The sequence below is a fragment of the Euleptes europaea genome, chromosome 6, assembly GCF_029931775.1.
Source record: "Euleptes europaea isolate rEulEur1 chromosome 6, rEulEur1.hap1, whole genome shotgun sequence".
NCBI classification, from domain to species: Eukaryota; Metazoa; Chordata; class Lepidosauria; order Squamata; family Sphaerodactylidae; genus Euleptes; species Euleptes europaea.
Window position 1 is genome coordinate 95,712,469 of NC_079317.1, and position 14,922 is coordinate 95,727,390.

Here is a 14,922-nt window from a genome sequence, read left to right on the forward strand (position 1 = left end):
AGTGAACTGAAAACTTTAAATTAGTATAGACAATGGGAAAGAAATGGGGCTATCCATTTAAAGATGTTCCCACCCCTTGCACTAAAACAAAATAAAACGGAAGCCTTTTTTCCAGAGGGACTCCCATATCCTACCAGACAAACAGATATCAGTGCTTATCTGAGGAGTCAGGACTATCTTTAATCCCTAAACCTCAACACTCACAATTAGATGAGGGTCTGAAGGAATCATCTAATTTTAGTGATCTTTTCCAAATTCCTTCGCTGGGAAATGAGAGATCAGAGCCAAATAGGGCATTTTGGAATATCTAGTTAAGCAAACAGATGGACAGATTGTGCACACAGGGTGGGGAAAGAGAGAGCGAGAGAGAGCACAAGGGTGAGCCAGTATTGGGAAGGAAGAGGAACCAGGTGCTGGAACCCCCTCCCCTTCTCAGGCCTGTGATGGCACCTACTCGACCCCAGCCAGGATGGTGGAGGGCGATCAGACTGGCCGGGGGTGTGAGGACCCACATCGGGGATATAGTAACAGGACTAAACAATCATCTGTGACCTGGATCCTGGTTTGGCAAGCGAACCACAGTTAAAATAAGCCACAGTCTTGCATTATGCCTGAACTGAGCCACAGTGTCTGGGTTTGGAGCAGGGGTCTCCAATCTTATTGAACCTGTGGACGCTTTCAGAATGCAGAAAAGACTGAATTTGCAAACACAAAAGGATTCTGAAGCACCTCCTGCTGCAACGAGGTGGAGAAAAGCCAGGACTGGCTCTTTGCTTTGGGGAAGAACTTCTTTGTCAAAGCAGCAAACGGATGTCAGGAGACTCATCAGTGGCTGCTGTGTAGGGTTGGCAGGTACTAGTTGGAGATCTCCTGCTATTACAGCTGATCTCCAGTCGACAGAGATCAGTTCACCTGGAGTAAATGGCTGCTTTGGCCATTGGAGTCTATGGCATTGAAGTCCCTCCCCTCCCCAAACCCCGCCCTCCCCAGGCTGCGCCCCCAAAACCTCCTGCCAGTGGCAAAGAGGGACCTGGCAATCCTCCTGCTGTGCCACCCATGAGCACCATGTTGAGGATCACTGCTTCATTCTCTCTCAAAATGCTTGCGGTGTAGGAAGTACATGAAGTATAAAGTAGCCAGCATACATTGCTTTGAGATCTCCAAGCCAAAAATCGCTCTAATTAACAATATATTAATTCCCACAGGTTGTTAGTTATGTAGTTAATCTGTGCTTGTTTAGGAGGCAATACGTTAAGGACTTTTGTTTATCTTTGGGTATGGTTTCTTCCAAGTCTATGACCACTGATTAAGTCACAAGGCTCAAACTTTCTTTTCTTGTGTGGAGGACATTGGGAAGAGTTACCAGGTTGATTCTAATGCACACTACGATTATTTCTCACAGGCGAAGGAGTTATTTCCGCCACGCAGCATTACTCATTGCTCTGTATTCGTCTTAAAAATCTGGTGGTGCCAGTATCACCAAGGACAAGATCTGACTGCTATTGTTACTTAAAAGTAAGCCCCATTCAGATCATTCCAGTTTCTCCCCACAGTTGCCTCTAAGGTTCTCCTGATTGCTCTCAGGTGCCCCCAGCATTTCTGAATGGATTCTTTACCTGGGTGGGGAAAGGGAGTTTCTTGCCTAATTTTTAATCTTTTTGATAATTTTAATTGCACAATTATAATAGTGGTATCAGGGGGGAAAAACCAAATAATCCACACTCCAATTACACCAATTCTCTTAGCTGTGAGGACTTCCCTTTCTGTCTTCCTCCCATCAAGAAGGAACTGATTAGGCATACCTGAATGTATGCCAGGGCACCGTGAGCGTACAGGAATGCACTATTTAAGCACCACGGAGAATCAGATGCCACTTTAAAACAACAAAGCAGCTTCTGATTCTCCATGGCACTTAATTACTGCATTTCTACTAGCTGCAAGATGTGTTTTTAAAATTTTCATTAACATAATACTGTAACTGGGGTTTATGACCAAAAAAAGTATCAATAATATTTGCTGGAAAGGAATAAAGGGGTAATCAAAGCCTCTCTTGCTTATGAAAAGATCCATTCAAAAATGCTGGAAACTGGCAGGAAGAATCAGAAGGGTTTTTTTTTTTAAAGAAAGAGTATTTAAAGGAACAGTGGCCATATTCAGTAGTGTCCTGATTGTCCAAATATGGCCAAGTTGGCTATGTAAGTGCATTTTAAGTGTGTGTGTGTGTGTGGGGGGGGGCTACCACCAATCAGGACTGAAAAAATAATGCAAAAAATGTGGGACCACAATAGGTTGACTATGGCACACTCTACATGCTTCATAAAATAGCGCAAACTGTAGCTCTAGATCCAGTGGTAGAACCACCCTTTGTTTCGGTCTACTTCATCTCAGTTTCCGTAACAGGTTTCCCTAACAGACAGCCATGCAAAACATCCTTTTAAACATTATTTCAAAAAAAGTGGAAGAATTGTTTTGACACTACACGACCAGTGGGGTCCTGTTAACTACACAAAGACTTCCTGTGTTCAAGGAAAATGTTCATTAGCAAACATCTTAAGTATCCCTAGGTTGTTTCTGCATTTACATTGATACACCTAATACAGATCTACTGCAGACAACTGGCTTTCCCTGTTTTTCTTCTTATGCTAATATTATGACAGGTGTCACAGATCTAGTATCTCAGACTTAAGCATGGAGATCAAGAATCTTACATCATATGCAGTAGTAGGCCAGGCCAGCCATCAAGAATTCTTAGCATCATGTGTCTAAGCCCTACCTACCCCCTCGCCATTTTCCAGAGAATGTAAGCAACTATGCCTAAGCAGAAAGCAGATCAAGAGAAAATATGTGCTTTAATTATTGAGAACAATTGAACAAGCACAAAATATTTTGTCTCTCTCTACACAGAAGGTGAAGGAACCCTGTCCTCAATTTCACTTAATCTCCTTATGAGACCAACCTTGAACCCAACAGGATGACTGAGTAGAAGCCAATACTGGATGACCATACCCTTGCCTTTCTTTGAAAAGGACTCTGTCTCAGAAAGGCCTCACTTGTACAGCGTCTGCGGCTCCTTTGTTCCTTGTACTCCAATTATCCTTTTTCAATAGCAACCGCATAATAATAATTCCTCTGCTGCCTGGATTTTTCAGGCTTAGATGCAGAACTTCGCAAGCCTTTGGCTAGGGGACCCTATTGTTTTTCTTATATGGATACTATTCTAATAAAGTTGGGACAGGACCTCCATTCAGTTTCATTCAGACTGTCTCCCATCCCACCTAAGCACAAAGTTCACCACAATACCTTACACCCGCAAGCAGCTGGCCTTTATTCTTTCCATGACACAAGATACCATCATTCTTGGTTCACTAACTGAATAACTCGCTGTAGACATGATTGGGCTGAGTATGGACACCAGTCCAGCGAACCCTCTCACTATGAGGGGAGTTGCCCTTCCCACAGTTGTCTTCGACTTTGGCCACGTTTGCCATATATGGGATAAGCCAACCAGTAGTTTAAACGGGACTTGGGCAGAAGCCCTTCTCAATGGTTTATGTTAATCAGAACTGGTTTCCTCTCATCTGAGTGCTAGCCTTCCTAGTGCTGTAAATATTCTCCAGAAGAAGAACAGATAGACAGATAGAATTATACCACTCTGAGGCTCACATTAATAGGAAAGCTGTCAGGGACATGACTACCATTACCAGTAATGTCATGAAAACAATCTAATTGCCCTTTTCTGTGAAGACAGTATTCCTGCCACTCTTCAAGGGCAATACATTGGATGAAGCCTGACATTTCAAAAAACTGCAAGCCTTATGATAAAATTGCCAGAGCTGGCAAGGAATCATAGAATCGAATCATAGAATCATAGAGTTGGAAGGGACCACCACGGTCATCTAGTCCAACCCCCTGCACAATGCAGGAAATTTACAACTACCCTCCCCCTCACACCACCAGTGACCCCCAGAAGGTGACCAAGATGTCTTCCCTTTCATCTGATTAAGGTTATAGAATCAGCATTGCTGACAGATGGCCATCTAACCTCTTCTTTAAAACCTCCTGGGAAGGAGAGCTTACCACCTCCCGAGAAAGCCTGTTCCACTGAGGAACCGCTCTAACTGTTAGAAAATTCTTCCTAATGTCTAGATGGAAACTCTTTTGATTTAATTTCGACCCGTTGGTTCTGGTCCGACCTTCTGGGGCAACAGAAAACAACTTGGCACCATCCTCTTTGTGACAGCCCTTCAAGTACTTGAAGATGGTTATCATATCCCCTCTCAGTCTTCTCCTCTTCCGGCTAAACATACCCAGCTCCTTCAACCTTTTGGCTTTTTGGCTATCCATAAACTTAGTTTCTTATGACAATGCCTGTGCAAATACATTTGGGGATGAACATACAACAGCCCATTCTGATATATCACAAATTTTCTTAATAGGAATGTGAACTGCACAGACTGAGAAGGGGTGGGGAGCTGGCTAATTGTTTGGCAGTCATGTTATTGTAATTTTCAGTTAATTGGCTTCTATAGAATGAGATTACTGATGGCAGTCAAGCCTGAAAACATCCTGAGATCCACCCTATTTTAGCAATAATTTGAATGCAACCTGCCGGCCTCTGAAAGAGGACCCAAGAGTGCTGGGTCATGGCATGACAACTGAATCTGTACTCCTAGAAAATGCTGAAGCACACTGAAGTGAGTAGACACTAGAATGGGATTGACGGATGTCAGTATTGCAGTGATGCTATTCATTTTGCGTGAACCCGTTTAAATTCCGATATCCAAAGTTACCACTACACAAAATGTTCTACCGAATTTAATGGTTACTTGACTTTAAGCAAACACCAGTGCTAGGGTCAGGTCCCTCAAATGTGAATTTAACACCAAATGCTTGTGCAGGGTTTCATGATTATGCAGTTCTCAGTACTTAATTTATAAAACACGTTATTAAATTTAGTTCATTAGAGAATATGTGCCTCACACTTCGTTATCAGTGTATTATTGTTCTTTTCGATAGTACTTCCCATGTTAAACTGCTCGGTGATCCTTATTTTATTTATCTTCGAAGCAAACTTGGGAAGGTATTAACATTTCCATTTTATAAGGAACTACTGAGACAGAGAAAAGTGACTTGTCAAAGCCATTTGGGAACACAGATTTAGCAAGGATTGAATACGTATTATCCAAGTCCAATACTATGTCCAGTGAAACAATTTGCCTTTCATTTCTTTTCATGATCTTGCTTTCATCCGTTCAAAAGATCAAGGCCCTGATCTTCTAATCCAGGGGTGTCAAACATAAGGCCCGAGGGCTGGCTCCTGCCCCTTAAGAGCTCTTATCTGCCCGGCGAGGCAGCCGAAGCAGCCATTCCTCCCCTCCACTCTCAATCTGGGCTGGCAAGGCATGGCCTGGCCTGACCAAGTGACATTTATGTCATATCCAGCCCTTGTGACAATTGAGTTCAACACCCCTGTTCTAATCATTCCCTTGGTTTTCAGGTCTTTGCAGGTCCATCTTGAACCTTGGCACAGAGATGGAGTCCAGTTCTGAGCCTCATTCAGCATAAACGGTTGTAATGGCTTTCCATGTTTAATACTAGTTGGAACCCTAGGTCCAAAGACTACTATAAATCTTAAATCTGACCAATGATTGATGCAAAATTCAGAGTGTGGATTAAGGCAGCCATTTACCAAACTGTATACTTATATGGCATATATCCACTTGGCAGGCTGTCATCTTCATGCCAACTGCTAAGGCTGCTCTTCTCCACACTTCATATATGGATGCGTGGTAAACTGGAGGTCCCACTTTACTGGAGGTCCCTCTACATACATTATATGGGAACCACTTCTGGTAGGTGATCCCTGTGTTGATTTGGAAGTCACAACTATGCCCCCCAGTGCTAAATCTTGTGGCCTTCCCCCATTGTTGCTCTTTATCTTTGCTAGGCTAGAACATGGCTTCTAAAAATTATTGGAAACAAGCTATGTGGCAAGCCATTCTCACAATATTACAGTGATACATTAAATGACCTGGAGTTTTGTTTAATTGTGGATACTATGTGGACCAATGTAACATTTCCTATTGAATTTTATAGTAATGTCAATCAGTTCTTGTTTTATAACAGCTCCCTTAGCCTAAAATAGTAATCAACTGGGACTTTTTAAATAGACCATCCATCCCCTCTGGACAGTCAAAGAAGTAGATCACATTAATAAGTAGAATCTCATTTATGCAAATAGCAGTCAGAACATCTGGGATAAGCAGACGTTTGGATAAACAGGTCTTTAATTTACTTAACAAGATGTTGACATGAAGTGCCCCACAGATATTCAGCAAACTCAGATATACTGTATGTTTAGATGATCCAGAATCAGCTACGATCTTCAACATTCTGCTTCAAACTTATTGCTGAATCCTCACAGGGGTGTTTTGGGTTTGGTTGTTTTGGGGAGGGGGTTTGGGTATATTTAGCAGAAAACAGCAACTTTTTGCTTGTAAAATATGTCTGAGCAATAATGGGGAAAGATACAAGCCATGACTGATAAACGTGTACCTTTCATAAATTTCCATTTATGCATGTTTTTTTTTTTAACTTGGCAATCAGTTCCAGAGCACAACATGTAACACATCAAAAAAGCTCAGTGACTTAGGTGATTTGCAAGCTAGCGAGAGAAGGAAGCTCTGGTTTCTGTTTACTCTGCCAGTCGGTTATCCAGCAAAGGAAAAAAGAGCATAGGATCAGTTTGTCCCAATAAAAGCCAGTGAACAATTATATTCAACTGTCCCATTTGTTCGCCAGTGCAGTGATTAGCTCCCCCAGTTTAATATCAACCGATATTGCAGAAAGCTCTGGTCTCTTAAGACTGACATTCCTCAGAAGAACGTGTACCAGCTGTTCCCAGTTTAAAAAGAAAACACCCACCCTCTAAGGGTTAAAATTGTATGTCAAAATATGCATTCGCTATATTAAAGCGAGAGAGGCAAAGTTTTCCAATGCTTGTAAGTGCAAGAGCCGTTTAAGAAAATTACAACCAGTGTGGCAGGAAACCACAAAGAATTCCTATCTTTTGGTAGAAACTTGTATTTGGCAGAGACACTACAAATGAAAATAGGACACTGAGTTATAATCCATGGATGTTTGTTTGTCAAGACAGTACCTCCTGCTGGATCTTTAGCATTCAGATCGGACTGGGCATCCTGCCACACACACAACAGGGAGAAAATCATGCCCTTTCCTACTAATTTCTATATTTAACTTTTCCCAGAGCTGCGTTTTACCAGCCGCGCTCCCTTTCCCAAATATGTACACATTTGTGTCCTGTGAAGCGTCCCGAGAGAGAGTTGTGACCAGTTCTGACTAGGGGAGAAAGGAGATTCGGCTTACCTTTGCTCCGAAGCGCCTACTGGGATCCCCCAATTTCCCGTGGCTTCTTTTTGAGCAGGTCCTTTCCTCCTAATTCAGGTTGCCTGCCATTGTCAGGCTGCCTCCTCTGCTTTGCTCAGCAAAGTGCCCAAATGGAGAGCCGGTGCTGTCCTGGAAGGGTGATGGTGGGGGAGTCCCCCCGCTCTCCACCCTGGCCGCCTCCCTTGGTTCTCGTTCAGGCTTCCAAGCTCCTCCGAAGAGCAGGTGGAAAAGCTTTCTCAGCACAGCCACGGGGGGGGAAGGGGGAAGGGAGAGGATGGGAGACAGGAGAGGTGGAGCTACCAACTAAAGCAACAGGTTACTGTATAACCAGCAGCCTGGGACTCGGCTCAGAGTTGGGTATCTCTGCTGACACCTGGTGCAGTGCTGGAAAACCAGAACAAGCCTCTGCTTGTGGAGGCTCAGGGAGGGTGCTCTGTTTTTGTTTCCTCTCTCAGACATGTTGGATCCCAGAAGAAGGGGGGGAAACGGCGACTTTGCTCCGGGTTTCGAAGTTAGCAACGTCGCTTCTCGGTGGGGAAACAAGGCTCCATCTGTCCAGCATAAGGCACCTCTTACAGGGCCGGAGGCGGCCTCAGCTTGTCCTGTCTGGGGAGATGTTTATCCTGCTAGTGCCCACCTCCCCTTTTTTTGGCTTCTTTACGGTGGAAATTTGGAGCAAACAGGAGGATGTGGCAAAAAGCACCTCTCTCAGACGAAAAGAAGCCGCGCGGGGCAAGATTAAAAAAACAACTCAGATTTCCCAACACGGGCCGCTTTATATTAAGTTTGGCACTCTAAATTATTTTCCTGCTCAGACGAGAAGGCAATAAGCAAGACTCGGGGACCCTGTTTCTTATCAACAACAAAAAAGAGACAATAGTACTCTGTCTTGTATGGGTGTTGCAAACTTTTTTCCAAAAGAAAGATCAGGAAGAAGGAGTGTCCAGAAACCATGGTTATGAGGCTTGTTTATATACTTCTATTTGAAATAGATGGGAACACTTCCTTTGACCTCAGTGGGCTTCGTCTCGGACTCAGAGTTCAGCAATGAGTACCTGAATGTAAAGCTACAACTCAATGTCATGTACGCTTACTCAGAAGTAAGCTTCACTGAGTGCGTGGAGGACTGCAGCACTAGCAAGGGCGTTGCTGCTCAGTATTTTTTTCCCCCTAGAGTCCAAGAGCACAAAAAAGTGTTTACACAAGTCATCGTTCACTGAGAAAGACTATCAAGGATTGCTAAGGTTGTGAGACAGTTGGATAAATTATTTGCATCTGTCTTCGGTGTGGAAGATGGGGAGAGGCTGCTCAAACCCAAACTTCTACTTTCAGGAAGGATGTCTGAAAAACTAAATCAAGCAGAAGTGGCCGGATATGAAGTTGTAAGTCTAATTGAAAAACTAAAAAAGTGATACGGCTTCAGATGACATACACATCTGCGCAGGCACAGGCCAGCCATGAGAGAACGATTTCCCAAGTTTTCCAGAAGATTTGCTAGCTTCCTTTCATCTCACGCCAGCATTCCCTGCCCAAATGGACACGTGACAGAGGTGGGAGGGGAGGAGCGCCCCTACTTCGGTTCTCCCTTTGCTACTGTGTGGAAACAAAATCTCAGATGAGAAAACCCCAATGGCAGGGAAAGGAGGGAGGGATGTGTGTCTTCACAGAAGAGCACTCAATGAACAAGAGTTACAGGTAAGTTCAACACTTTTTTTCATCATCGTGGCTTTTGTGCAGCCCCACATGGGAGAACAGCAAGCTTGCTTACCAGTGAGGTGGGTGTAGGCTGGTCATCTTAAGAATGATTGCAGTGTCCCATGTGGGGCTGCAGCCACACGGATGAAGACTTGCTTCACCAAACTTTGTTCTTCAGGAGTGCTGATAAGTATGTAGGTAATACAGGTGGCGCAGAGTGGTAAGCTGCAGTATTGCAGTCCAAGCTCTGCTCACGACCAGAGTTCGATCCCAATGGAAGTTGGTTTCAGGTAGCCGGCTCAAGGTTGACTCAGCCTTCCATCCTTCCGAGGTCGGTCAAATGAGTACCCAGCTTGCTGGGGGTAAAGGGAAGATGACTGGGGAAGGCACTGGCAAACCACCCCGTAAACAAAGTTTGCCTAGTAAACGTCGGGATGTGACATCACCCCATGGGTCAGGAATGACTCGGTGCTTGCACAGGGGACCTTTACTTTTACCTTTAATACAGGTTGAGTATCCCATACCCAAAATGCTTTGGACCACAAGTGTTCCATATTTCAGATCTTTCAGTAGTGGAATATTTGCATATACATAATGAGATAACTTGGGGATGGGACCCAAGTCTAAGCACAGAATATAGCATAAGGATTTTTCACAGTATGACAAGAGATAAGCTGTGTGTATTCACAAAAATATTTTAATTAATACGTTCATTTTGAAAGGCAGTCTGTTTAACAGAGCTTAAGCCTGGAAGTTAATATTAGAGTTATGCATGACCTCACTCAGATTTGGTGCCTGGCTCCGCCTCTTGTGGCAGCCATTTTGTGGTTGTGCCCACCATCCAGTGTCAGAATTCCAAAGGTGCCTGTAGGCTCAGAAAAGATGGGGGGGCTGATTTAGGCAGTAGACTATTGGTGTAGCAGGCAACCTAGGGCTGCCAGCTCCGGTTGGGAAATACCTGGAGATTTTGGGGGTGGAGCCTGAAGAGGGTGGGGTTTGGAGAGGTGAGGGACTTCTATGCCATAGAGTCCAATTGCCAAAGCGGCCATTTTCTCCAGGTGAACTGATCTCTATCGGCTGGAGATCAGTTGTAACAGTGGGAGATCTCCAGCCACCACCTAGAGTTTCAAAACAAGAAACTCGTGCCAACAAGTGGGTATGACAGAAAAAAGGCACTAATGGCATATGGCATAGAAATATGAGGCAATAACCAATATAACACTTGCTAAACTATTTATAAGAACAATGCAAGAATGCAAGGCAATGTATACAGTTCAAGCAATGCAGAACTAATCCTTGTAGGAATCAATAATAAAGATGAAACAAATCACAATGTCAATACTATAATGGTACAATACTTCTTGCGTCCAAGAGAATAAAGACACTGTAAATAAAGAAAGTATTTTCATAAATGTAGACAAGCCAGGAAAATCTTCATGAATCCAAAAGCCAGGAAAAATGGGATTCCGGTATTAGTCCCCATTTCGCATCATGCTTCTTCAATTTCTGGCCAATTTCTGGCAGCTTTTTAGTAGTGAGATTCACATTCCTAAGAACATGTTCTGTAATATATATACATACATATAAAGAATAACCATAATATACAGGAAATACTAAACATAAAAAGCATAATAATAATGAAATAAATACAACAATTCCATTGAATACACTTACCCAGGTATTAGGTGTATACCCTATATAGCAAAGTGTAGCTAGTGGATGGCGATATGCGTCCTCTACAGGAAGAAACTTACACCTCTTATAAAAAGCCTATAATGGGCTCTAATTAGTAACAGCTGAAACAACTGGTCTAAATTGGAAAGGTAGTGACAATACTTACTATTAAGAAGACATCCATTTCATTAGTGAGAAATTCATTAAATGAAGAATATATCCAATAAAATCCATTCTGAACAGATCTTATAATTAAATATTTATAGGAAACAACTCAAATCATATTGTGTATTAAGTCCATTAGGTGCTAGCGTATCAAATAAAAATATAAAGCGAGCCTCTTGTTGTGATAATATGCGATCAACATTTTGAATGTGATATGGTCTGCCAGTAAATTGTCAAATGACAAAAAACTGCATTTCATGGTCAAGATGTTTAAGTTGTTTATAATGGGCAGTAAGGGGCGCTTCCAAATTGTTATTTCTAACTCGCGATCTGTGTTCCCCTATTCTTATTTTTATAGCTCGTTTCGTTTTACCCACATATAAAAGACCACATGGACATCGAATATTGTAGTTAACAAATTTACTATTACAATTGCTAAACTGTTTTAATTGGAATTTAAAGCCGGTATGATTATTTTGAAATTCCTTTACAGGGAGCTCCTGCGCACATGCCATGCAGTCTCCACAGCGGAAATGGCCGGAAGGGAGATCATGGTGCTGCTAGGAAATGGAGTCTGAATGTACCAGTTGATCTTTAAAGGAACGGGATGTCTTAAGCCAGATTTTGGGGGAGAAGTACACCCCGGTATATCACGTACTAGGTGCCAGTGTTTGGTAATTATATTTTGAATATCGCGAGATAGAGGGGAATACTGTAAAGCAGCTGTAAGACCCATATGTGTCTTATTTCAAGTTTTTTTCATTTAATAAATGTGTTCTTAAATTATTGTCTGCTTTTATTTTTGACTCTTCTATGATGTTGGTTGGAAACCCTCGTGTTCTAAGGGTGTTACTTAAAATTTTTGCTTCAGAGTGATAGTCCTCCACAGTAGTGGAGTTCCGTTTTAAATGGAGAAATCGCCTGCACGGGAGATTTCTTTTTAGGTGCATTGGGTGGAAGGAATCTTGACCACGAAATGCAGTTTTTTGTCGTTTGGCAATTTACTGGCAGACCATATCACATTCAAAATGTTGATCGCATATTATCACAAGAGGCTCGCTTTATATTTTTATTTGATACTCTAGCACCTAATGGACTTAATACACAATATGATTTGAGTTGTTTCCTATAAATATTTAATTATAAGATCTGTTCAGAATGGATTTTACTGGATATATTCTTCATTTAATGAATTTCTCACTAATGAAATGGATGTCTTCTTAATAGTAAGTATTGTCACTACCTTTCCAATTTAGACCAGTTGTTTCAGCTGTTACTAATTAGAGCCCATTATAGGCTTTTTATACGAGGTGTAAGTTTCTTCCTGTAGAGGACGCATATCGCCATCCACTAGCTACACTTTGCTATATAGGTTAAACACCTAATTCCTGGGTAAGTGTATTCAATGGAATTGTTGTATTTATTTCATTATTATTATGCTTTTTATGTTTAGTATTTCCTATATATTATGGTTATTCTTTATATGTATGTATATATATTACAGAACATATGTTCTTAGGAATGTGAATCTCACTACTAAAAAGCTGCCAGAAATTGGCCAGAAATTGAAGAAGCATGATGCGAAATGGGGACTAATACCGGAATCCCATTTTTCCTGGCTTTTGGATTCATGAAGATTTTCCTGGCTTGTCTACATTTATGAAAATACTTTCTTTATTTACAGTGTCTTTATTCTCTTGGACGCAAGAAGTATTGTACCATTACAGCATTGACATTGTGATTTGTTTCATCTTTATTATTGATTCCTACAAGGATTAGTTCTGCATTGCTTGATTTGTATACATTGCCTTGCATTTTTGCATTGTTCTTATAAATAGTTTACCAAATATTATATTGGTTATTGCCTCATATTTCTATGTCATATGCCATTAGTGCTTTTTTTCTGTCAAAGCACCTAGAGTTTGGCAACCCTAAGTTGGCCCACCCCTGCAAGCTCCGGCCAGCGTTTGGCAGGCTCCAGCAGCACAGTCAGAAGTAAACAAGGCAAGGCCGGAAGTGGAGACGAATGATGGAAGGAGGGCGGGGAGAGGGCAGATGAGCAGAAAGTTTAAAAGAGTTGGGAAAAGGGAAAAGAGGGCTTGCAAAGGAGAGGCGAGATAGCAGCCAGGGAAATGGCGTCAAGAGAGGCAGAGAGACAAGAGGCAGCCAGAGCAACTGCAAATGCACAGATGCACTGTGATGTAATGGACCTAGGACTGATTAGGATCAAGCACAAGGTGGATCCAATGCCGGTGCCGATAGGTGTGAAGAGACTGATTCCAACCGCTATGGAAGCTCATGCACAGCAGATTATTTTTAACTGCCAGGGTTTCTGAGTTGTGAAGGGCTTTCTCCTAGAGGGAAGCTTTCAGTCTGGAAGCCCGATTGCTGGTTTTGGGGGCAAACTTAGACGAAGAATTACCCTATTGGGGAAAAATTGGATAAAGGGGGCATTTTCCCTAAGAGCTGCCAATTCTCCTACCCTCCTAGAGGAGGTAATGGCCACTAGGAAGCACACCTTCTGAGAAAGGTGGGCTAGGGATGCCTTCCCTAGGGGCTCAAAAGCAGCTAACATCAAACGAGAAAGGACCAAGGACAATGGCCATTGAGATGTAGGGAGGAATGCCAGAGGACACAACTTGAATAAACCCTTCAGGAACTGTTTGGACACATGATGTGAAAATATGGAGACATCATCAGCCCACTGGTGAAAGGGGGAAAGTGCACCTTGAGGAAACACTAAGACCAGCATGTTTGAGACTCAGGAAGTATTCCAGGACCACAGGGAGAGGACAAGAAGGGTGGTGGTGGTATCCCCTTGAATTAACCCATCTAGAATAATGGTCTTATTTTAGTGAGTATGTAGTACAAGTAGGTTTCCTGGCATTAAGGACTTCCAAAACCTGCTCTGAAAAACCTATGAGGGAGGGTTTAGCAGCCATGCTGCAAGGCGCAACTTGCATAGGTCCTGATGAACTAAGGGACCAATCTGGAGCAGATCTGAGGCCAAGGGGGAGCTGTACGATCCTGTTGTTGGCTAGGGACATTAGGTCAGAAAACAAGATTTACTGATTCCAAAATGGGGCTATGACAATACAATGAGTTTGGTGCGCTCTCACCCGGTTGAGTACCCTTCCCATGAGGGGGAGGGGAGGAAATACACAGAAGAGGCCCCTGTCCCAAGGAATGTGAAATGCATCCCCTAGGGACCTGGGATCGTGGCCCGCCCTGGAATGGAAGGGAGGAGCTTTAATATTCGCCAACACAGCAAACTCTGGAGTTTGTAGTGGAGAGGGGCAGGCTTATCCTTATGGTCTCAGGTAGTAGCTGTGGCAGGTAGTAGGTGGGAGGAAGGTGCTCTGAGGTGAAACTGAATTAAGGCATTTCTTTCTAGCCATGATGTGATGTTTTTAAAAACAGGTTATCAGATCATCTTGTTTCCATAAAACACACAGAACTTTGTGCTAGCATAATAGTATCTAAATTCTGAAGAGCCATTTGTACGCTGAAGGTGATTAGCTATTTTCCAGTTCTTATCAGTAGCAATTCTTGATGCCTTTAACATATCAACTATCAGCCACAAGTCATCTTTACCAATGCCAGTTCTAAACAGATAAATAGCATCACCAAGGTACTGGTATCATGTACTATTTCATTTGTTGTATATAATACTGAAAAAGTTCCCAAAGTTGCCTAATCTAATGACAGCATCAAAAAAGAAAGAAAAAAGGTCAGGTTGTATTTCATATTTTTGACAATAATTGTAGATACTTAAATCCAGAGACTGGTGCCAGGAACAGATCTGAGAATAGCCCCATGTTTGCATGAAAATCTGAAATCTATAAGAGAAACAAAATGGATGTCCTCTGAGATTTCAGTGGCCATTGGGGGGTTGCTAAGCAACCACAATATTGCCATACTTCAAACCTCGGTTTGTGTCAGTAAAAGGCAGGCGGAAGTCACAGGGTGCTTTCTAGGGCT

General features: G+C 42.6%; 1 protein-coding gene across 1 annotated transcript in view; it reads right to left on the bottom strand.

The window, feature by feature from the left end:
• The window catches only part of EPS8L2 (EPS8 like 2), a 129,635-nt gene extending 122,224 nt beyond the window's left edge, over positions 1 to 7,411 (bottom strand). The window contains exon 1 of the mRNA XM_056851578.1: positions 7,387 to 7,411. The gene's annotated coding sequence lies outside the window, so the exon portion shown is untranslated. The remainder of the gene's footprint in view (positions 1 to 7,386) is intronic.
• Between the last annotated feature and the right edge of the window lie 7,511 nt (positions 7,412 to 14,922).